Raw genomic sequence first — 23360 nt, forward strand, 5'->3', positions numbered from 1 at the left:
ATACAATTTTAGGAAGAGAAAGGCTACCCACAATATCTTAACGATAGGTGATGAGTCAATCATTCAGTTGTATCTGAAGGAAGCTTTCATCTACAAATACAACCAATTGTCAGCTAATATCAGAACTTATTACAACTCCATTTTTAAGGTTTTAAATCTCAAACCATGACTAAAAGAACAAGGCAATAATAGACAAGACAAACAAAAAAACAAAAAACAAAAAAAAAAAAACAAAAAAAAACAAAAAAAAACAAAAAAACAAAAAAAAAAAAGTAAAAATTTCACATGAGTTAAAATCATACCACATCATTCTTGAAATAAAAATCCAAAATAAAAAATACAAAAGAGACTTTGTTCACGTTAGTTTACAAACCAAAAATGGGAATGTCATACACAATAGTACAACAACCCATGAAAATATTGGCTAAACTGATGCCCTCGGTTGACATCCCTATGTAAAAGCACGGCTCCTCAACACTCTCCCACCTCGACCGGTAACCTGTGACTACTTGAAAAAAAATATGGGTGAGTATAAAAATACCCAGTAAGCAACAATATCACGGTGTTAATCATGTTTCGTTTCTACACGTAATAAAAATACTCACATTTAGATATCTACCTATGTATTCTCAAGTCATTTTCGAGACCGATTTACAGAATCGCAACTTTAGCCTTGACTTGATTCTACATGCAATAGAAATACTTTGCTTTAAGATAACTACCTGTGTAATCCCAAGTCTCTCTTTAGGACCAACTTATAGAATTGAGGTGTCAGCCATGACTCATTTCTACATGGAATAAAAGAGCTAATTATCTATGTGGTGTCAAGCCCTTACTTAGGACTAGTTTACGAAATTGAGACATCAACCTTGATCCGTCCCTCACACATTAGTAACTCAAATTTCTTTGGAGGTTTTGGTTACATCGTTCATAATACCAATAACCCTATAAGGCTTTCCAAATCAATCTTGCTAAGGAGGCTTACTAGGTTTTTAAGGCGTCTAGATGCTTTAAATATTGTCTATCGTTTTTAGGACATTCAGGACTAACATCATAGGGCTATCCCAACCTCTTGGTGCTCTTATATCTATACTTGTGATTGATGCTCACAATCCTTTGGGGCTTGGTACTCTAGAAGTATATTGTTCTAGGTCAACTAGAAAATCGCTCTAATTCTAGCGCCCTCAACTTAACTAGGAAGATACTCTTATCAATCATATAAAGAACGGAGAATATTTTCAAAATATTCGTTCAACTTTTTATAGAGATATTAATATAAATCACGTAAGGACGAAATATTCATGCAAACTCAACCGGAAAATAACATCTATCAATTGCCCAACGTACATATCACAATATCATATCCTCATTTCAATCACAACAAAAATCATTAAAGTAGGCATGTACCTAAATTCTCATCCCAGGGGCATTTCAGTCATTTTTCATAACATATATAGTGTTCTCATCCAAATAACCCTTCTAGAGTCTTAAACATGCATATTTTGAACACCTAAGGCAAGATATGTTTGTACGATAACACGTTCTAGTGTTCCCTAAAATATTACTTGCCTAAAGAATCTGTGGCTACTTACCAAGATCATACATGCCTTCACTTATTGGAGGCTCCAAATTTCTTGAAAATTCACTCATTGATTCTGATTCAAGTGACATTAAGGTCAAATTGCAACTGGGACGAAAAAATAGTGGATCGGGAGACAAAACGATTGTAAAACAATTCTCAATGTACATTCGAAGTTTACGCGCGCAACAATGCGTGGAGACTCATGTGCGAGCATATGGGCAGCACGCAGTCAACACTCGACTTTGAACCCCAACGAGCGCGACAATTACCCATGAATTTTCTAGTGGCAACATGTAGTGCTCACTAATAGGCGCTCTGATCAGGTCAAATCATGGATCTGGTGGTGGGTACTGAACTGAGTCGCACGCGGGTTGAAGGGTCACAATTTAGGGTCAAATTAGGTTAGGCCTAAGCGATGCGTCTCCCGTGGAAGTCTAATGCATTGTTCCAGTCAAATCATGACACCTGTCCACACGCTTGGCAGACGCATTACTCCTATAGTTCGACATCTTTCCACCGCTAGCTTCGCCGCGTTTCACTGCTCGATGTCTGACGCGTCAATCGAATGTTCCATCTACACAATTAATTTTTAGAATTTGAAGAATTTTATGATTTTTTCCAATTTTCTTTATATTTTCATTACTTTTCATAGCAAACTTGAATCAACTTGGTTCCTCCACCAAAGTATTAGAGTAAATAATCCATTATTACAAAGATGTTTTTCTTGTAGTTTATTTCCAACCATAGAAGAGATATTCTCATTCAAAATTGACCTACATTCTCATTCAAAATTACTGTTTCTCAACAAACACCAGAACTCCTTCTAATTCTATTCGACTCTAATTTTCATCACGAAAAATATGCAAAATACTTTCTAGATCAACCTACTAAATTTTGTAATATGAATCTCCTTGAATCTCCCATCTCTCAAGAAAAACTAAGAATGAAAAACTCAAAAACTTACCTTGAGTTCTTCCTTATTTCTTGATGCTTTTTGACGATTCAAGTGTCTAGACTTAATCTCCACAAGACTCAGACTTAATCTCCACAAGGCTTTAAGTAATATTCGTGGCCAAGGTTTTGTTGGAATCAAAATGGATGGCAATTACTCAAAATGAATGGTTGAATAACATCGTCTTGGGCAAACCAAGTAAGTGACTCCACTATTAGCTTGGTTGGATAAATTGTATTATATATGATGGCTCGTCCTATGGCTCCAGCATATGTCATATGTATGAATGATATGATATGCTATGCTATACTATACTATGTTATTTGATACTATGCTATGTTATGTTATGATAGGTTATACCATGTATAAAAGCTATATATGATGGGATCATGTCAAGATGGGTTAAAAATCCAAGAGGTTGTAGTTTAAGGGTGAGAATTTCATGTTGTGATTGTGGATACCTACCTGGGCTTAAATCTCAACAGCCACATTTGATTTTTTTTTTATTTCTATAAACCATTGAAGCATATTAACCTAATTTAAACCACCCGATTGACTTTTATGAACAAATTGGTGAAGCAAATTAGAAGGTTGTTGATTTATCCTTAATCATGAAAGCCATGAATGATGGCTAAATATCCAAGTGGCTGTAGTTTAGTGGTGAGAATTCCACGTTGTGGCCGTGGAGACCTGAGCTCGAATCTCAGCAGCCACATCTACCTTTTATAGCTACCAAAGAGCACAAGTGGCTGTAGTTTAGTGGTGAAAATTCCACGTTGTGGCCGTGGAGACCTAGGCTCGAATCCCAGCAGCCACATCTACTTTTTATAGCTACCAACGAGCAAATTTGAAGTTTGTTGGTTTATCCTTAATCATGAAAGTGATGAATGTCGGCTAAATATCCAAGTGGCTGTAGTTTAGTGGTGAGAATTCCACGTTGTGGCCATGGAGACCTGGGCTCAAATCCCAGCAGCCACATTTGCAAGGAGATGCTACTGAAGGAAAGAATTAGAAGTTTGCTTGTTTATCCCTCGAGACATGGACTTGAATCCCAGCAAAAATCAAATTTAGGAACGTATTCTTAAACATAACTATAAGTGTTCCCACTTGTTTGAGAGGCAAAAAAAAAAAAAAAAACATGACAATGAGAGTAAACCTTGTAGGCCTTCAAATGATAATTGTGCTTGCTGGGTATAATGTTCTAAAGACTAGTCGTTGAGTTTAATTTATAGCTCCAACTAAAGGGATTGAACACACGGCCACATGGTTAAAAGTCACTCACTCTACCACTGAGCTAAGATGGCTTGTAACAACCCTAATAGCACATGTTGTCCCACTTGTTAGAAAGAGTTATTTGATTTCTAGCGCTATATGTGGGGATCAATCAAACCCACCACCACGTGGATAAAAGCAACCCGCTCTACCACCAAGCTGAGATGGCTTGTCACAACCATGGTAGCACATGTTTTCCCCACCTGTTAGATAGAGTTATTTGAGGCAGAAAAAAGCGATGATGAGTGTAAACCATGGTGCCTTCGCTAGGCCAATGATGGACAAAGCCACGTGCTCTACCACTGAGCTAAGATTGCTTGTCACAACCTTGCTAGCATGTGTTGTCCCTGTTGGGTTTTATGTCCTAAAACTCATAGTTTGTAAACAAAAACATATTCTATTTTCAATAAAGTTATTATTGTTGTTTATTCAGTAAAGATTGTTATTGAATAAAGTGAACTTTACGATCATTAATCTCAATCCAATAAACTAAGAACACTCTGACTATAGTATGATTACTTGAACTATATGTAGAGACATAAGAGTGGATCAAGTTCAAGTATATAGTCAAAATGATTTATAGTATAAGGATAAGGCTGAGTACCTTATTCTGGGGACACTATGGATGCGGCCCACTTTTGTATATGATATAAACAATGTGATCACTAAATTGTACATGTGGAGGCATGTGAGTGGGGGCATCCTATGCAATGAGTATTGCATAAGATCGAACCATGAAGAAAACCACTCTCACTTTATAATGTCGTTTACTGTTGAGACTGATTTTCTTTTCATTCGATAACCTAGGTAACTCGGTTTTAATCCTGAGCTAACCATGAACTCCTGTTTATTCGGAATTATCCTTAGATTTGCATGGGTGAGAGTGACTCTAGTTCGCCGACTCAATAGGCCTCCCATTTCAGGGGCAAGACTGGGTGAATGGCTGGGGACGTGGGGTGCAAGATGGAATTCACTCCTACCCACTTTTAGGGATAGAAGAAAGGTAGTTCCCTTAAGCACTGACTCCAGGTCTTGAACAAGGGGCCCCACCCTCTCATTGTCCTGAGAGGGATTCGGTTTACTGGTTGGACCACAAACCAATTGTTCATTACAGAATCAGTGAGACATAAGGAACAAGAAGTAACTTTAGGGGTAAAACGGTAAATTGACCCAGCTCTAGTTACGAACAACCTGTGAAGGATCGACTTACTAATCATGGTTATATCAAATGGACAGAAATATATCTATAGTGAGGGGAGTGCAACTACTAGGCTATAGTGGAGTGTCCTAGTAGTTAACGAATGTTGGTTAACAAGGTTGATGAGTTTAGCCGGTTAATCTTGGATCGTTGGAGCCCATGATCTATAGGTCCATTAGGTCCCTTTGCTAGCTCATATCGGACTAAACCATAGAACAGTGTGACGAGTGAGTTCGAAGTCTTCGAATTCAAATTAGGGAATATGCGCTACATATATACGATATATTTAACCGCATTTTTGTTTTATTTACGAATTAAACAAAAGGAGAGAATCTGAGATATTTAAATAAGATTTAAATATCTTAATCAATTATGTGTCGGAATTGATTGGGATTGACATTTGAATTAATATTAAATATTAATTAAATAGTTTAATTAATCATTTAATGTTACTTTAATTTGAAATTCATTATTCAAATTAATTGTTGAATTAAAATGAAGAAAGTCAAAATGTTGACTTCATTTAATGTAAAAATCCATGTTAGTGGAATTTTGAGGTGTCAAAATTTGGTTTAACCAAACTTGCATGCTTGCTAAATAAACCCCACAAGTTTGAGTGGAATTTTGAGTGTCAAAATTTGGTTAACTCAAACATGCATGCTTGCCACATAATCCCACACATTTGAGTGGAATTTTAAGTGTCAAAATTTGGTGATATCAAATTTGCATGAACATGCAAACATGACTCTTTAAATAGAGTGATCATGGTGCATGGAAGGTCTTCTTCTTATTGGTGAAAAACCTTGAGAAAAACCTCTCACAAACACTCTCTTCATATATACAAAATCCCTCCCAAGTTTAGTCACTCACCGGATTCCACAATCCCGTTCTAAGGTCGGAGGATAGTGGAGAAGACACTAGTGGTGGTTCGAAACCGGTTCGTGAGGAAAAACAAGTTTGAACTACAAAAGATTAGTATTCAAACTCATTAAGTTTTAATACTTATGAACATGCTAGTTATTTACTATAATTGATGTTCTAAAAGTGCCTAAGATCCAAATTGCTTCCGTATGTGTTATATTAACACCATCCGTCCCCACTTGTTAGATAGAGTTATTTAAATGAGTATTGCTTATTGGGTATATTTTTATACCCATATTTTGTATTAGGTTGGTGGTATATATTGATAGTCCTAAAGACTATTCTCGAGACAAAGAGTCGTTGGGTTCTTTGCAGATATTTTTAATTTATATAGCACAATCCGTGGGGATCGAATCCACGACCACGTGGTTAAAATCCACGTGCTCTATCACTGAGCTAAGACTGCTTATCAAAACAATTGTAGCACATGTTGTCCCCACTTGTTAGAGAGAGTTTTTTTACGCACAAAAAAGTGATGATGAGTAAACCCTGGTGTCTTGCTAGGTCAAGGATGTGATGAAAGCCTACAAATGAGTTGTGCCTACTAGATATATTTATATACTCTATATCATGCCCATAGTTCAAAGATTGGAATTGAAAAGTTTGTTGGATTCGATTTCGGTATTTGGAAGATGCAAATTGAAGATAATTTGTACCAGAAATATCTTCACGAACCCCTATTGGGGGTGAAGTCGGATACCTGACCACGGAACAGTGGAAGTTCAAGAATCGTGAGGCTCCCAGATTGATTTGGTTGACATTGGCCATTCACGTAGCATTCAACATAATCAAGGAAAAGAAAACGTCAAATCTATTGAAGGCACTGTCAAATATGTACGAAAAATTGTCGACTATTAACAAGGTGTATTTGATGCGAAAATTGTTCAATCTTCAAATGTATGAAAGGTGGATCTCTTGCGGATCATATAAATGAATTCAATATGATTGTAAGCCAATTGAGTTTTGTGGAAATTAATTTCGAAAGTGAAATTAAAGCATTGATTTTTATGCCATCTTTACACGAGTCGTGGGATACAGTAGTTGCCGCAATTAGTAGTTCTCGAGGATATGAGAAAATGATGTTCGATGAAATTTGAGATATATTTCTCAGCGAAAGTATTCGAAAACGAGAAATTGAGAATTCATCTGGTGGTGCTCTCAGTGTTGACCAAACGGAAAGAAGTAAATGAAGTGTCAAAAAAATCGATCAAAATCGAAGAACTGGGAAAAATTTTAAAACAGACCAAATGTAATGTGTTGGAGTTGTGGAGAAAAATATCACTTTCAGACAATTGTATAAGACCAAAGAGGAAGCATGATCACAAACCAGAACATGATGATGATTCTATAAATTCAGCTGAAGACATTAGGGATGCTCTAATCATCAGCGCGTACAGTCTGATTGAATCCTGGATTTTGGATTTAGGTGCATCTTTTTATTCATCTCCAAATAAAGAGCTCTTTTGAAATTTCAAGTCTGGAAATTTTGAGAAGGTGTATCTTGTGACAACAAAGATTTTGAGATTGAAGGAAAAGGGGATGTCCGCATAACTTCGACAGAAAATCAGTGGGACATTAAAGAATGTCAGATATAATTCGTGTCTCACGAAGCACCTGATCTCTATTGGTCAATTGGATAGTAGAGATTATGCAACAAAGTTTGGGAAGAGTTCATGGAAGATTTTGAAGGGTGCTATGGTGGTAGCACGTGGCATAAAATCTGGAAACTTATACACCACTGCAGGGTATATGAACATGGTTGTTGTTGCTAAGAGTGCTTCAAATTCAAGTATATGGAATAATAGACTTGGACATGTGAGCGCCAAAAAAATGAAGATGCTTGTGCGAAATGAGTTTTAGAAGGTCTGAAATTTGTTGATATGGGTTCTTATGAGAACTACATTATGAGCAAACAAAAACGAGCTAGTTTCACAAAGATTACTAGAGAATTGAAGATAGTATGGTTAGAAATAGTCAATATAGACGTTTGGAAACCATCTCTAGTTTCATCCCTTGGCGGATCAAAGTTCTACGTCACCTTGATCAATAATTTCAGCAGTAAGGTGTGCATTTATTTCCTGAAACACAAGTCAGATGTGTTTGCTACATTCTGGAAGTGAAAAGTTGAAGTTGAAAATAAAATCGGCTTGAAGAGTAAATGTCTGAAGTCTAACAATAGAGGAGAGTACAACAAGTCATAATTCAAAGCATTTTGTGCAGCTCAAAGAATTAGATTAACGAAGGCAATTCCCAGTAAAGCAAGACAAATTGATGTTGTTGAAAGAATAAATTGAACATTGAATGAGCGAACAAGGAGTAAGAGAATTCATTCTTGATTGCCAAAGACATTTTGGGTTAATGTCGTAAATATAGCAGTCTACTTGAATAATAGAGGGTCGTCAGTAACCTTGGAGTTCAAGTTGCCAGAAGAAGTATGGATAGGAAAAGAACTCAAGTACTATCACTTGAGAACTTTTAGTTGTATTGCGTATGTTCGTATTGATCCAGAGAAGAATGACAAACTTGACGCTGAGGCTGTGAAGTGCTACTTCATAGGCTAGAACAATGACAAACTTGACGCTGAGGCTGTGAAGTGCTACTTCATAGGCTATGGGCCTTACATGTTTGAGTACAGGTTTTGGGATGCCAAGAATAGAAATGTTCTGAGACATTGTGACGTGACCCTTCATGAAATGTCATGTATAAGAACAAAAAGAAGAAAGGTTCTAAGACAACGAAGCAAGTGAGAGTTGAGGTTGAGTTGTTGAAAGATTCACCTAGTGATGAGCAGATACTCAAGAAACTCCTTAGACGGTTGCTGAGGAACCAGAGGTGGAGCAAGTGACAGCAGGTGTTGAAAAGATCATCTAGAACTATCATTTACGAAGATATGTATTGTAACGATTCAGATTTTCCATTTTTGCCTTATCTAGTTAAGATTTTATTTTTATTTCTGTAAAGGACAAGATATTATGTTATGCATTTATTCCCATCGAAAAGGTGTAATTTTAAACGAAGAAGTTATTAGAAATTGTAACGGTTTGGGTTTATGGAATAAAATAAAATCAAATAAGGAAAGAATAAATAATTAAATGTAATCTTCCCGTAAATCGAGAGATTTACTGCGAGACTTTTATTACATAAGAGAAACATTCATATTTCTCTAAATTTCTTTATCCTAGAAACCTAGTATGCCTTATTGGTAATGTCTTGAGATTAGTTTTATATTCCTATGTCCAACCTTTTACATCTCTTGAAAAGGATCCTCTCCAAACTTTCCTCTGGAAACGTTGGGGTTGCTCTTCGGAGGAAGAATCGAGTAGTAGTAAGGCATTGATGTTGGGATCATTGTGTCAAAGAAGGTTGGCCGTCTCGGTGTTGAGGACGTTGTGGGATTGTCGGCGCGTCGCTGGAATCGGGAAGGCGGAAACTAGAGTTTCGTCGCTTGTCGGGTAAGGAAGGCAAGGTTTTTGGAATAGGGTCGAGCTGCAGACGCGCACCTAGCAACTTCGGCAGCTTCGCATGCGTACACAGTGCGGGTCGGCTCGCACGTGTACGAAATCGGCTCGGTTCCATCAATTCCCGCAGCTCGACTTGGCGGTTTAGTTGGCCAGTTCTGTAGCTAGGCTTAGCAGCAAGGTATCACTATAATATATCGATTCCAAGGTTTTTGGCCCTTTCGAAGCTGTTTCTGCCCTTAGTTTTACCATCCGAGGTCAGTATGGTTCCTATACGTTAAAGACAGATTAGGTCGGGGGGTTTATTTTTTATAAATAGCATGAGGTTTAGCTAGGGTATGTTATGAAAGGTTTCTAAGTTTTTATGTGGTTTTCATAGGACGTATTTAACCGCCGGGATTAGCTCGTTGTGAGTGACTTCAACCAAGACCATCGAGGTAAGTGACCTTACTGTTGGAGTTAGCTTACTACGTGTTGTATGATGGTGCGTGCCCTGTGGCCCCTGCATGCACCATATTTATGTCATATGATTATGTGATGTATAGATTGTGTATGTTATGTGATGTATGAATTATGTTGACGGTTGACTGTTTATGTTATGTGAAGTCATGAATGAGATGTTAGTATTATATGCCATGAATATGTTGATCGATGCCATAGATAAACGTAGAATTATCGAGTCATATCATGAGATGTTTATGCAACTGGAATGTTTATGTAATATGTCATGTAATGTAAGTCATGTGAGATGCCATGTGATGTAAGAAACGTAAATGCGATGTTAGCACTGCTTATGTAATGCCATGTTAGATACGTTAAGGGACCTCATGCATATATGTATGTCACGTGCATCAGGATTCTTCCCCTTTATGTTACGGAAGAATGAAATACGATATTTAGGTTCGCCATGATATCATGCGGGCCCTTTTCTGTTCTGTGGTGTCCGGCTACGTGTAACACATTGTGTCCGACCAAGTCAGGCCCAGGGGGTATGTTTACGAGCCCGCCTGGTGGGTCCATGTACACGTACATGGGCCGTGTGTGAAGGAGTACCACACACCCAACCCTGCCTAGAATAGGAAAGCGCCCAAGGCTATGAAAAGTTTATGAAAAGTTAGGTCCCGCTCATATGTTGAATGTGTTTGCATTCCTAACCCCAACAGTGGGGTGACTTACTGAGTATTTCATAAAATACTCAAGCCATGTGCTACCAATATTTTTCAGGTAAAGGAAAGGCGTCAATGTACGGTTGACAGCGGAGCTGAGGCCACCATGGAAGTTGGAGACATGATATTTTTAGGAGTTTACTTTTATTAGACTGTTTTAAGTTATAGCATTGAGTATTGTTTTAGTTGGATTTATTTTGAATTCAGTATTGAAGGTTTATTTTCGGAGTTTAGGTTTTATTTTGGATTCATGAATATTTATGAAAGACTCTTTCAAGGTTATTTATGATGAGCTTCCGCTTAATGAGATATGTATGCATGGGTGACGTCACTAATTAGGTTATAGAGAATTAGGGGCGTTACATGTATTCACCTTCATTACATTATCTGTTGCTGGCTGATGAAGAGGAATCAGAGTCCCTTGGTGATGCCCTACAGTTGGAGGATACAACAAAGTGAGAGCAAGTCATGGATGATGAGATGTCTAAGCTTCAGAAATGTGTTGCTCTTACATCTAATGAGGCTGAGAAGGTGGCAATAGCTGAAGCTGTAAAGGAGATGATATGGATAACAGAGTATTTAGAAGAATTGGACAAGAAGCAGCACGAGAAAATTATTTATATAGATAGTTAAAGTGTCATACAGTTGGTGAGGAACCCGGTCTATCATTCAAAGACAAAATACAGAACGCAATATCATTTCACTCGCAGGTTAGTGGAAGATGATATGTGTTTGGAGAAGATAAGGAGTGAAAAGAATCTAACAAACATGTTGGCAAAATGTGTTGACGTTGGAACATGGAGGTTGTGCAAAGCCTCAATTGGTATGGTGCAGTGAAAACGTCGTTTGAGAATGAAATTCTTGGTTGACTGGATCAGTCTCCGGAGAATTTTTGGATGTAGAGCCTGCTGCCATATATAAATTATTCAATTGTCATAGTTAGTAAAACTATACGTGGAAAATACAGAGTAAACGACTATTTCTACTAAAAAGCTGGTAAAGAAATATAGAGTAGATATTTATATACAGTAGGTGGTTATATCCGTTAAACTATATATATATAGTAAACGACATCCATATATATACCCATGAGACAGTGCTTAACTTGTATTCTCTATTGGTGTACATACCTAAAGTTATCAATATAAACATTTAGCCAATATTCCTCGTATTATGTCTCTCTTGTTCGTTGTGATCAAGATCATTTTGTCTCTCTTGTTCTTTGTGTTCATCTTGATAGAGTGTGTGTTATTGTACAATCCTAACAGGCCCATAACCCATAGGTCCCAAAGATCAAAACTTCATTCTAATACCACCCATTGAAAGGAAGGAAAGAAAATCTACTAATTGAAGGAATAAATGAAAATCTCGAGCGATTGGGAGGGTTTTAAGAATTTTATTGAAAGAAACTGATGAGTATGGAGGTGTTATTTGATCACCATCTATGAGTATCGAGTGACTCCAACTTTTTCTTCTAAAAGATTTACCATAGATCATGAATGCAAGAAAACAATCTACGATCAGGCAAACAATCAGGCGCCATTGAACTTTTATATATAATAAGATTGTCCGTAAAAAATTCATCGACCTTTTAATAGTTTAAATACTCATTCTATTACATTTCGTGTTGGGAAATGCTCAACTTTCCACCAAAGTTTGCTCGGTTTCCACCACAAATTTCTCTAAATTTCTCGAGATGATACGATCATGTTACTATGTAGAAAATGGTAAATGGTTTACTAGCTTATCTTAACCTTAAACCGTTAAGATAGACTCTCATAGTACTTTATTAATATATGATATGGACGATATAACTTGGTGACGGTTAGAGGCTTGCTAGCATATCCTTAATCACGAACCATCAATACGAGATCAACATCGGTATTGAATGATGAGTTGATAGATGAGCCCCAAGAGACTAGATTATGATGAATGATGAACTAAATATCAATTTAGTTGTAGTTTAATGGTGAGAATTTCATGTTGTGGGCATGGAAGCTTGTTGTCTAAAACCTGAGCTCGAATCCCAACAACCACATTTGTTTTTCATTATTTTAACGAACAATATAATGTGGAGATAATTAGAGGTTTGGTAGCTTATCTTTAATATGCTAAATATCAAAGTAGATGCAGTAGTAAAGTAGATGCGGTAGTTTAGTGGTGAAGATTACAAGTTGTGGTCTCAATGAGTTTTTTTATTTTTTATTTTTTATTTATGTTATGATCATGTTACTTTAGAAGGAAACAATAAAGGGTTTGCTAGTTTATGCTTAACCGTTTATCAACCCATTTGCCTTTTGGCTACAAACCATTCAACCATATTAACATAACTCGGCTCTCATGAGCAAACCCGTCAAGAAAATTAGAAGTTTGTTGGTTTATCCTTAATCACGAAAATGATGAATGGTGACTGAATATCCAAGTGGTTGTAGTTCAGTGGTGAGAATTTTACGTTGTGGTCGTGGAGACCTAGGCTCGAATCCCAACCCCATTTGTTTTTTTTAGCTACAAACCATTGAAACATTTAACATAACTCAAAACCACTACGAGCTTTTATGAACAAACTGGTGAAGCAAATTAGATGTTTTTTTGTTTATCTTTAATCATGAAAATGATGTGACGGTTAAATATCCAAGTGGCTGTAGTAGTTTAGTGGTGAGAATTCCACATTGTTGCCATGGAGACTTGGGCTTGAATCCTAGTTTAACGATGAGTTCGAGAGACATTTGACATTTGTTTTCTAATTCTCAATAGTACAAGGATGAAACATAGACATCCGTGTTCCACTTCAAATAGAGTTCACAACCCAATTTTTTTGCTTGGATTAGACACATGCCTTTTTTTTCGCTACAACCGCAAGTAGTACATTTTTAATGGTCCGATATGGTTCGTGTTCCATCTCGAATAGAGTTCATACCCCAACCTTCTATTTTCATGTTTGTATTAGACACATGCCTTTTTAATGATTAGTTGTAGATTATGAAGAATGATGGGTTAAATACCGAAGTGCTTGTAGTTTAGTGATGAGAATTCCACGTTGTGGTTGTGAGACCTGGGCCTAAATCCCAACCGCCACACACATAACATTGTTTTGCTTTTTAGCTACAACACAAGTATGACATTCATAATGGTCTGGTGGTATGGACTACTTCAATCCTAGTGGGCTAAATATCGCGGCTGTAGTTTAGTGGTGAGAATACCACGTTGTTGCGCCCGTGGAGACCTGGGCTTGAATCCATGCACCCATATTTGAGGTTTGTTTTCTAATTTTCAATAACATAAGGATGAAACATAGACACATAAGTTTTAACAAAGCCATCACACATGAAACATTGTTTTTCTTTTAGCTACAACCGATGGTATGACATTCGTAATGGTCCGGTATGGTTCTTGTTCTACCTCGAATAGAGTTCACAACCCAACCCTCTATTTTCTTATTGGATTAGACACATGCGTTTCTAATGATGAGTTGTAAATTATGAAGAATGATTTGCAACCTATCGAAATGGCTGTAGTTTAGTGGTGAGAATTCCACATTGTTGTGGCTGTGGAGACCGGGGCTTGAATCCATGCACCCACATTTGAGATTTATTTTCTAATTCTCAATAACATAAGATGAAACATAGAAACACAAATTTTAATAAAGCGATCAGACATGAAACATTGTTATGCTTTTAGCTACAACCGCTGGTATGACATTCGTAATGGTTCGGTATGGTCCTTGTTTCACCTTGAATAGAGTTCACAACTCAATGATTATCTGTTGTAGATTATGAAGAATGATGGGCAACATATCGAAATGGCTATAGTTTAGTGGTGAGAATTCGACGTCGTGGCTGTAGAGACTTGGGCTCGAATCCGAGCAGCCACATTTGACTTCATAAGTATGACATTGGTAATCATTTAATGTGGTCCTTGTTCCACCTCGAATAGAGTTCACAACCATTAGATTGGACACATGCCAATGAGTTGATAAATGAGCCCCAAGAGTCTATATTATGATGAATGTTTGGTTAAATATCAAAGTGGTCGTAGTTTAGTGGTAAGAATTCCACGTTGTAGCTATGCTGTGAAGACTTGAGCTTGAATCCGAACAGCCACATTTGTTTTTTATGCCCACAAGTTATGAGATGATACAATCATGTTACTATGCAGAAAATAGTAAATGGTTTACTAGCTTATCTTAACCTTAACCGTCAAGATGGGCTCTCATCGTACTCTATTGATATATGATATGAACAATATAATATGGAGACAGTTAGGTGCTTGCTAGCATATCCGTAATTTTGAACCGTTAAAGACGAGATCAACATTGGAATTGAATGACAAGATTGTAAATAAGCCCAAAAAACTAGACTATAATGAATGATTGGCTAAATATCAAACTAGTTGTGACCATGGAAGCTTGGGGTGGACAATTAGTACCCACTTTTGTTTTTAATTCTCAAAAACATTACTTCTACTTCTTTTTGAATTAAATATGTTGCCATTTGAAAGTGAAATTGAGTTTGATGAAATAAATTTTTAAAGCTATTTTCTTAAAAATAACAAATGCCCATGAGTTAGGTGATGATATTGTTAGACGAACACGACTCTCCACAATGGTATGATATTGTCCACTTTGAGCATAAGCTCTCATGGCTTTGCTTTGGGTTTCCCCAAAAGGCCTCATACCAATGGAGTTAGTATTCCTCACTTATAAACCCATGATCATTCCCTAAATTAGTCGATGTGGGACTTCCATCATCCAACACCTCCCCTCGAACAAAGTGCGCCTTCCCTTAATCGAGGCTCGACTCCTTTGGAGTCTTAGTCATTTTTGACTGCCTTCGAGGAGGGGCTTGGCTCCTTTTCTTTAGGAGTTCTTTGTTCGATATTTGAGGATTTGAGGATTTATCAATCTATTGGCACGACTAAGTTTAGGGCATGGCTCTGATACCATGTTAGACGAACACGACTCTCCACAATGGTATGATATTGTCCACTTTGAGCATAAGCTCTCATGGCTTTGCTTTGGGTTTCCCCAAAAGGCCTCATACCAATGGAGTTAGTATTCCTCACTTATAAACCCATGATCATTCCCTAAATTAGTCGATGTGGGACTTCCATCATCCAACATATATGATTATGTTAGTAGGAAATCATAAAGAGTTCGTTAGTTTATTTTAACCATAAACCATCATATTCTTAAAAATAACACGTATGTATCATGGGAATTTTTTAGCTACAAACTATTCAACCATATTAACATAACTAAAAAGAAACACTAAATTCAAATAAAGTTCACAATTCAACTTTCTATTTTTTGCTTTTTGGATTGGATCAGAATGAGTTACGAGATGATATGAAACTTATGGAAATAATTAGAAGTTTTCTTGTTTATCCCTCAATCATGAGACGTTAAGACGAGATCAACATTGGTACTAAATATTGAAGTGGTTGTAGTTTAGTGGTGAGAATTCCACGTTGTGGCCGTGGAGACTTGGGTTTGTGAGGTATTTTTACGGCTCCTCTATTGCCACGTTTGCGACCATGCCCACAACCTTTACTTTCATTTTTGTGGTCGTCATGTCCCTTCGTACCTGAAAATGAAGAATCAACCACATCTTTCTTTTTTGTTCATGCAAAGTCACTCCTCATGTGTGAGTAAGACATGCTTCTCCTCATGGGTGAGTAAGACATGCTTCTCCTCATCTTTATCTTCATAGCCACAAAGTCTCTCCTCATGGACCCTAAGACGACCAATGACCTCCTCAACCAACATGTTCTTAAGGTCGTTAATTTTCTCGATGGAGGTAACAATCTGCATGAATCTCGAGGGAACATCTCGAATGAACTTCTTTAGGATGAAGATCTTTTACACCTTGTCACGTAACGAACGGATGCTAGTGACGATTTTCGTCAATTTCATGGCAAATTCGAACCCTTTTTCTTAAGACACACTTGTTAGAAAACAAGAAAAATAGTCCGTCTATGCGATGATCTTATACGATTTTCTAGATTGCATACATTGAAATGGAACTTATTGGAAAAGGTAAGACAGAAAATTCGAAAGCAGTATCCATTTGAAAAAAATTTGATCCTGTAATTGAGAGTATGAAAAGGGAGGAACTTTGAGTGAAGGAATCCGACTTTCATTAGGATCCTAACTTAGAAGTTAACATACATGTTTATCGACATGTATGTTTATCAGTCCAGTAACAGACTTAGAAGTTAAAAATTGAGCCTAAAGATAAAATTGCGCAATGGCAGAAGTGGCCAACAAGCCAAATCTTGATGGCCAACAACTAAATCTTGGGCCTAAAGATAAAATGGTCGAAGTGGCCAACAAATCTTAATCTTACGCCTAAAGACGACCAACAAACAAATCTTACGCCTAGAGATAAAATTGTAGAAGTGGCCAACAAAAATCTTAATCTTGGCCTAAAGATGGCCAACAAACAAATGTTGGGCCTAGAGATAAAATTAAGCAATGGTAAAGTGGCCAACAAATCTTGACGGCCAACAAACAAACAAAACTGGATTTTTTATCAGGGAGATTATAGCTTCGTTGTCCACATAAAGCATTGGTGGATCGCCCTCTTTTCCGATGAGTTTTTTCAACAGTCGCGCAAGCCAAACCCCTTGTGTTGCGCCGTCGAAGCGGTGATGTACCCTGCCTCGCAAGAAGAAAAAGCAACTAACTTTTGTTAGTTGATTGCCGGAAGATCGCACTGCCTAAGATAAAGTAAATCATCCCAGTGGTGATCTTACGATCATCAACGTCACCCACCATGTTACTATCACTATAGCCGACCAGCTCAAGCTTCTCATTTCCTCTCCCTGCACAGTATTTCACACCCTAGCCTCTGGTTTCAGCCACATAGCGTAGGATGCGCTTGACAACCATAAGATGCTCCTCGTTAGGTGCTTCATAAACCTACTCACGTATCCAACGGAATAAGCGAGGTCAGGGAGTGTGTTTACCAGATAGCGCAGGCTCCCAAAAATACTGCGATAATTGGTGGCGTCGACTGTCATCGTAGTGCCGGCCTTACTTAGCTGGAGCTGGGCCACCATTTGTGTCCTTGTAGGGCTACTGTCTGCTAACCTAGCTGTGTCCAGCAGCTTCTTCGCATACGCACTTTAGCGATGGTGATGCCGACAGTACTCTATTGTACTTCGATGCCGAGGTAGTAGCTGAGCACGTCAAGATCGCTCATCTTCAAATTCTTTGACATCTCCCTCTTGAATCTTCTAAAAACTTCCATGTCACCTCCAATGATTATGAGGTTGTCGACGTACACTCCCACAATCAGCCGCCGCTCGCCGACATGCCATGCTTAGAGGCACAGCTCTTGAACTTCAGCGACAGCAGAGTATTATCGAGCTTTGCGTTCTAGGCTAGTGGTGCTTGCCAAAGCCCGTAGAGTGCCTCGTGCAGGCGCAGTTCCTTGCCGAAGTTGTCCTTGTCTAGGAAGCCAAGTGGTTGTCAGACGTAGACGGTCTCCTTGAGCTATCCGTTGAAGAAAGCGGACTTCATGTCCATGTGCTGGACCTCCCAAGAGCAATGTGCCGCGATTGCCAGCAACAGGCGGACGGATTTCAACCTTGCAACTGGCACGAATACCTCTTTGAACTCCACTCCTTGCTTCTGGACATAGCCCTTCGCCACTAGACCGGCCTTATACTTCAACTTCTCCCTCTTCGTTTCGTTTTAGTTTGATACCCACTTTATCCCTATGGCTCGGTGTCCTGATGGGATGTCCTCCAGACTCCACGTCTTGTTCTTAGTGAGAGATGTCATCTCTTCCTTCATTGCCTTCAGCTAGCACGGGTTCCTTCCTGCTTCGGCGAACGAGTTCGGTTCATCCGCGCGAATGGCATGCGGTTTAGCCACTTCTTCTAAGAGCTCGCGCGCCGCCAGTCCCTATGGTTCACCTCCTCCCAGTAGGTCTTCAATCCTTCGGTATCTGGCTGCCAGACCATCATCGTGATTGGCATCCAGCGTCGAGTCCGTAGTACGTGGTGTTAGGAACTCAACTGGTTAAGGGGGCGTAGTAGAAGTTGTGGTAAGTGTAGGTGTAGGCGTGTCCGGTACAACTGTTGTGACGGTGATAATGCCCGACGCTGTGCTCCTCCTTCTCTCAGCTCAATAACGAGGTAATCCATCGTGAATTGATTTGGGTTTTGGTCTGCCTCGGTCACATTGTTCCACCGCTAGAAGGTGTTCTAGTCAAACACGACGTCGCGCGATAAGTGAGCTCACCCCCCGCAGGATCATAGAGCCTGTACGCCTTGCTCCTGGGTTCGTAGCCGATGAAGATGACCTTCAGCCCCCAAGGATCAAGCTTATCGAGGTGGAGACGTGTGATCTTCATATATGTGACGCAGATGAACACTCAGAGATGATGTACCGCTTGCTTCTTGTTGTACCAGGCCTCGTGTGGCGTCTTCCCATCGATCGTATTGGCCACCAATTGAGGAGATAGACCCGTTGCTCTCGCTGGAGTTGTCGTGGAGCTTCAGGCGTGGAAGACATTCCTCCTCAGTTTGTCGTCCTTAAAGCGGATCTCCAAAAACTCCTTCCGCAACTGCTCGATGTTGGACTCCCGCACTCGCTACACACCAACCCGGCGAGACTTGATCCCCTCCCAAGCCGATTGCGCAGTGCGCTTGGTGGAGAGAGATGCTAGCCTCTTTGGAGGCATAGAACGTAGTATGGCAGAAAATGCCAAGTAATCCTCCTGATACTCGATCGTTTCTTCTTCCTCAGGCTCGACAGCGTGCCACAACCCTTGTGCCTGTAGGTTAACGTGCATCGGGTACTGCAAAGAGGCGGTCATCTCCTTGATCACTCGCTCGATGACAACTCGACGTCCGTCTTCGCGGTGTCGGCCTCTTGGTGGCGGTGATGGAGACGTTGACACTCGGTGGCGGCATGGAGGAGTGCGACATCACCGCTTGTTTAGTGGTGAGAATTCTACGTTGTGGCCGGCTATGAACCATTGAAGCATATTAACATAACTGCAAACCACAACAAGCTTTTATGAACAAACTGGTGAAGCATATTAGAATTTTTTTGTTTATCCTTAATCATGAAAGTGATGAATGATGACTAAATATTCAAGTGGTTGTAGTTTAGTGGTGAGAATTCTACGTTGTGGTCGTGGAGACCCGGGCTCGAATCCCAGTAATTGATGAATGTTGGCCACATCTATTGTTTTTAGCTACGAACCATTGAGGCATATTAACATCACTCAAAAGTGAAGAAAATTAGAAGTTTTTTTTTGTTTATCCATAATCATGAAATTGATGAATGTTGGCTAAATATCCAAGTGGTTGTTGTAGTTTAGTGGTGAGAATTCCACGTTGTGGTTGTGAAGACCTGGACTCAAATCCCAATAACCACAACTATTTTTTTAGCTGCAAACAATTGAAGCTAATATAACTCAAAACCACTCCAAGCTACAAATTAAGCTAAATATCCAAGTGAGACCTAGACTCAAATACCAATAGTCACATTTGCTTTTTCTAGCTATGAATCATGAACAGACGGGTGAAGCAAATAGAAATTTTTTTGTTTATCCTTAATCATGAAAGTGATGAATGATTGCTAAACATCCAAGTGGTTGTAGTTTAGTGGTGAGAATTCCACGTGGTGGCCATGGAGACTTGGACTCAAGTCCAAGCAGCCACATCTGCCTTTTTTAGTTACAAATTATTGAAGCATATTAACATAACTCAAAACCAGTTCACAACTCAACCCTCTATTTTTCTCCTTGGATTAGACACATGCTTTCTAATGATTAGTTGTAGATTAGGAAGAATGATGGGTGAAGTTTAGTGGTGAGAATTCTAAGTGTGGTTGTGACGACCTGGGCTCAAATCCTAATAGCCACACACACATAACATGGTTTTGATTTAAGCTACAAAACACAAGTATGACATTCGTAATGGTATGGGACCACTTCAATCCTAATCCGCTAAATATCGAAGTGGTTGTAGTTTAGTGGTGAGAATAACATGTTGTTGTGATCATGGAGACCTCGGCTTGAATCCATGCACCAACATTTGATTGTATCTTACAGTCTTTCTCATGATTAGTTGTAGATTATGAAGAATGATGAGCAACATATCGAAATGTCTATAGTATAGTTTAGTGGTGAGAACTCCACGTTGTGGCCGTAGAGGCTTGTAAGTAAGACATTTTTAATTGTCACCCAGTATTGTCCTTGTTCCATCTCGAAGTATTGTATTGATGTATGATATGAAAATTATAATGTGGGAATATCTAGGGGCTTGCTAACTTACCCTTAATCATGAACAATCAAAATAAGGTCAACGAGCCCCTTGGTGGTAAGAATTACAGGGTTTGCTAGCTTATCTTAACCATATCCGTCAAAGATGGGCACTGTTTGGTGCCCAGTTAACATGCATGTTTATGGACCATGTTGCAACATACGGGATACATGAACGTTATATTCCCCTCCCTTTTCAAAGTTAAGGGGTGCATAGTTACCCTATTCCCCTCCCTTTTCAAAGTTAAGGGGTGCATAGTTACACTTTCGAGAGTCAAATAAGTATCTTCTTACTGGGTAATGTTGCCAGGGTTTGCTAGCTTATCTTAACCATATCCGTCAAAGATGGGCACTGTTTGGTGCCCAGTTAACATGCATGTTTATGGACCATGTTGCAACATACGGGATACATGAACGTTATATTCCCCTCCCTTTTCAAAGTTAAGGGGTGCATAGTTACCCTATTCCCCTCCCTTTTCAAAGTTAAGGGGGGTGCATAGTTACACTTTCGAGAGTCAAATAAGTATCTTCTTACTGGGTAATGTTGCACCATCTGTGGGGATCAAACCCACGACCACGTGGTTAAAAGCCACACGCTCTACTACTGAGCTAAGATGGCTTGTCACAGCAAAGGTAGCACATGTTATCCCCACTTGTTAGAGAGAGTTATGAAAGAGTGAGTATTTGCTTATTGGTATGTTATAAAGTATTTGCTTATTGGTATGTTATAAAGTATTTGCTTATTGGTATGTTATAAAGACTAGTCATTGAGTTTTTTTTGCAGCAATTTATAATTTATCCAACTAGGTATGGTTGCACTATCTATGGGGATTGAACCCACGACCACATGGTTAAAAGCCACGCGCTCTACCACTGAGCTAAGATGGCTTGTCACAACTATGGTAGCACATGTTATCGTCACATGTTAGAGACAGTTATTTGAGGCTGTAAAAATGTGACGATGAGAGTAAATCGTCGTGTCTCGAGATAAGGAGTCATTAAGTTCTTTTGCAAAAACCCACGACTATGTGGTTAAAAGTCACACGCTCTACCATTGAGCTAAGACGGAGACAATTCTCGAGATAAAGAGTCATTGGGTTCTTTTCACCTATGGGTAGCACATGTTGTGCCCACTTGTTAGAGAGAGTTCGTTGAGGCAGGAAAAAAGTGATGATGAGTAAACCGTGTGTCTTGCTAGGTTAAGGATGTGAGGGCTACAAATGAGTTGAGATTACTGGGTACATTTATGATGTGATGAAGGGCTACAAATGAGTTGAGGTTACTGGGTATATTTATATACTCTATGTCGTACCCATATTTTTATTAGATTGGTATATATTGATATGTCTTCAAGACTATTCTCGAGATAAAGAGTCATTGGGTCCTTTGTATCTATTTAATTTATAGCCGCATTTGTGGGGATCAAACCGGCAACCATGTAGTTAAAAGTTACACGCTTTATCACTGAGCTAAGATGACTTGTCACAACCATGTATGTAAGTCAGAGCATGAGTAACAAGTAGCATCACTTAGTGCCCATGAAATTGATGGCTTGAATATCTTCTTATATTTTGTTCCATCAGTAACTAGTAGCATCACTTAGTGCCCATGAAATCGATGGCTTGAATATCTTCTTATATTTTTTTCCATTAGGATAGATTATGGCTTCAAGCACTAGGAGAGAGACAAAGCATGATTGGGGTTTCGGACGAAGGGCTTAGATAGAGTCTGATCCCACACACGAGTTCTTCATATAGGGAGGAACCAAGAAAGTAGGTGGTCTTATTGTCCACACACTCTGCCATCTCTGATTCATGTTGTTACAACAAATAAGGGAAATTGAAACGACAAAGACAATGTCAGCATGTCAAGAGAGTCTAGATCCTTGAGGGACTTCCGTAAGTATCACCCACTTGGGTTGGATTGAAAGATGACTAACCCCAATGTTGTGGAGGCATTGATTGAGTCAAAGGATAAAATTTTAGGGTACTGGATCAAAAGATCTAGAGAAAGACTATTGATAGGATCTTAACGATACGTGATGAGTCAATCGCTCGGTTGTATCTGAAGGAAGCTTTCGTTTACAAATACAACCAAATGTCAGCCAATATCATCTACTTTTTTTTAGCTACAAACGGGCAAATTTGAAGTTTGTTGGTTTATCCTTAGTCATGAAAGTGATGAATGTCGGCTAAATATCCAAGTGGTTGTAGTTTAGGGGTAGAATTCCACGTTGTGGCCGTGGAGACCTGGGCTTGAATCCCAGCAGCCACATCTACCTTTTATAGCTACCAACGAGTAAATTTGAAGTTTGTTGGTTTATCCTTAATCATGAAAGTGATGAATGTCAGCTAAATATCCAAGTGGCTGTAGTTTAGTGGTGAGAATTCCATGTTGTGGCCGTGGAGACCTGGGCTCGAATCCCAGCAGCCACATCTACTTTTTATAGCTACCAACGAGCAAATTTGAAGTTTGTTGGTTTATCCTTAATCATGAATGTTGGCTAAATATTTTGTTGGTTTATCCTTAAT

At 38.9% G+C, this 23360-nt stretch overlaps 5 non-coding genes across 5 annotated transcripts; 3 read left to right on the plus strand and 2 right to left on the minus strand.

Annotated features, from left to right (window-relative positions):
* Window positions 1-3177: 3177 nt before the first annotated feature.
* Window positions 3178-3249, plus strand: TRNAH-GUG (transfer RNA histidin (anticodon GUG)). Its single transcript has one exon. It is a non-coding gene; the product is annotated as a tRNA-His (tRNA).
* Window positions 3250-3440: 191 nt separating this feature from the next.
* On the plus strand, window positions 3441-3512 carry TRNAH-GUG (transfer RNA histidin (anticodon GUG)). The gene has a single exon. It is a non-coding gene; the product is annotated as a tRNA-His (tRNA).
* Window positions 3513-21376: 17864 nt separating this feature from the next.
* TRNAK-UUU (transfer RNA lysine (anticodon UUU)) lies at window positions 21377-21448 on the minus strand. The gene has a single exon. It is a non-coding gene; the product is annotated as a tRNA-Lys (tRNA).
* Window positions 21449-21645: 197 nt separating this feature from the next.
* TRNAK-UUU (transfer RNA lysine (anticodon UUU)) lies at window positions 21646-21717 on the minus strand. Its single transcript has one exon. It is a non-coding gene; the product is annotated as a tRNA-Lys (tRNA).
* A 1475-nt stretch (window positions 21718-23192) lies between these two features.
* TRNAH-GUG (transfer RNA histidin (anticodon GUG)) lies at window positions 23193-23264 on the plus strand. The gene has a single exon. It is a non-coding gene; the product is annotated as a tRNA-His (tRNA).
* Window positions 23265-23360: the final 96 nt, after the last annotated feature.

Source organism: Cucurbita pepo, chromosome 9, assembly GCF_057944985.1.
Source record: "Cucurbita pepo subsp. pepo isolate OVF chromosome 9, ASM5794498v1, whole genome shotgun sequence".
Classification (NCBI taxonomy): Eukaryota; Viridiplantae; Streptophyta; class Magnoliopsida; order Cucurbitales; family Cucurbitaceae; genus Cucurbita; species Cucurbita pepo.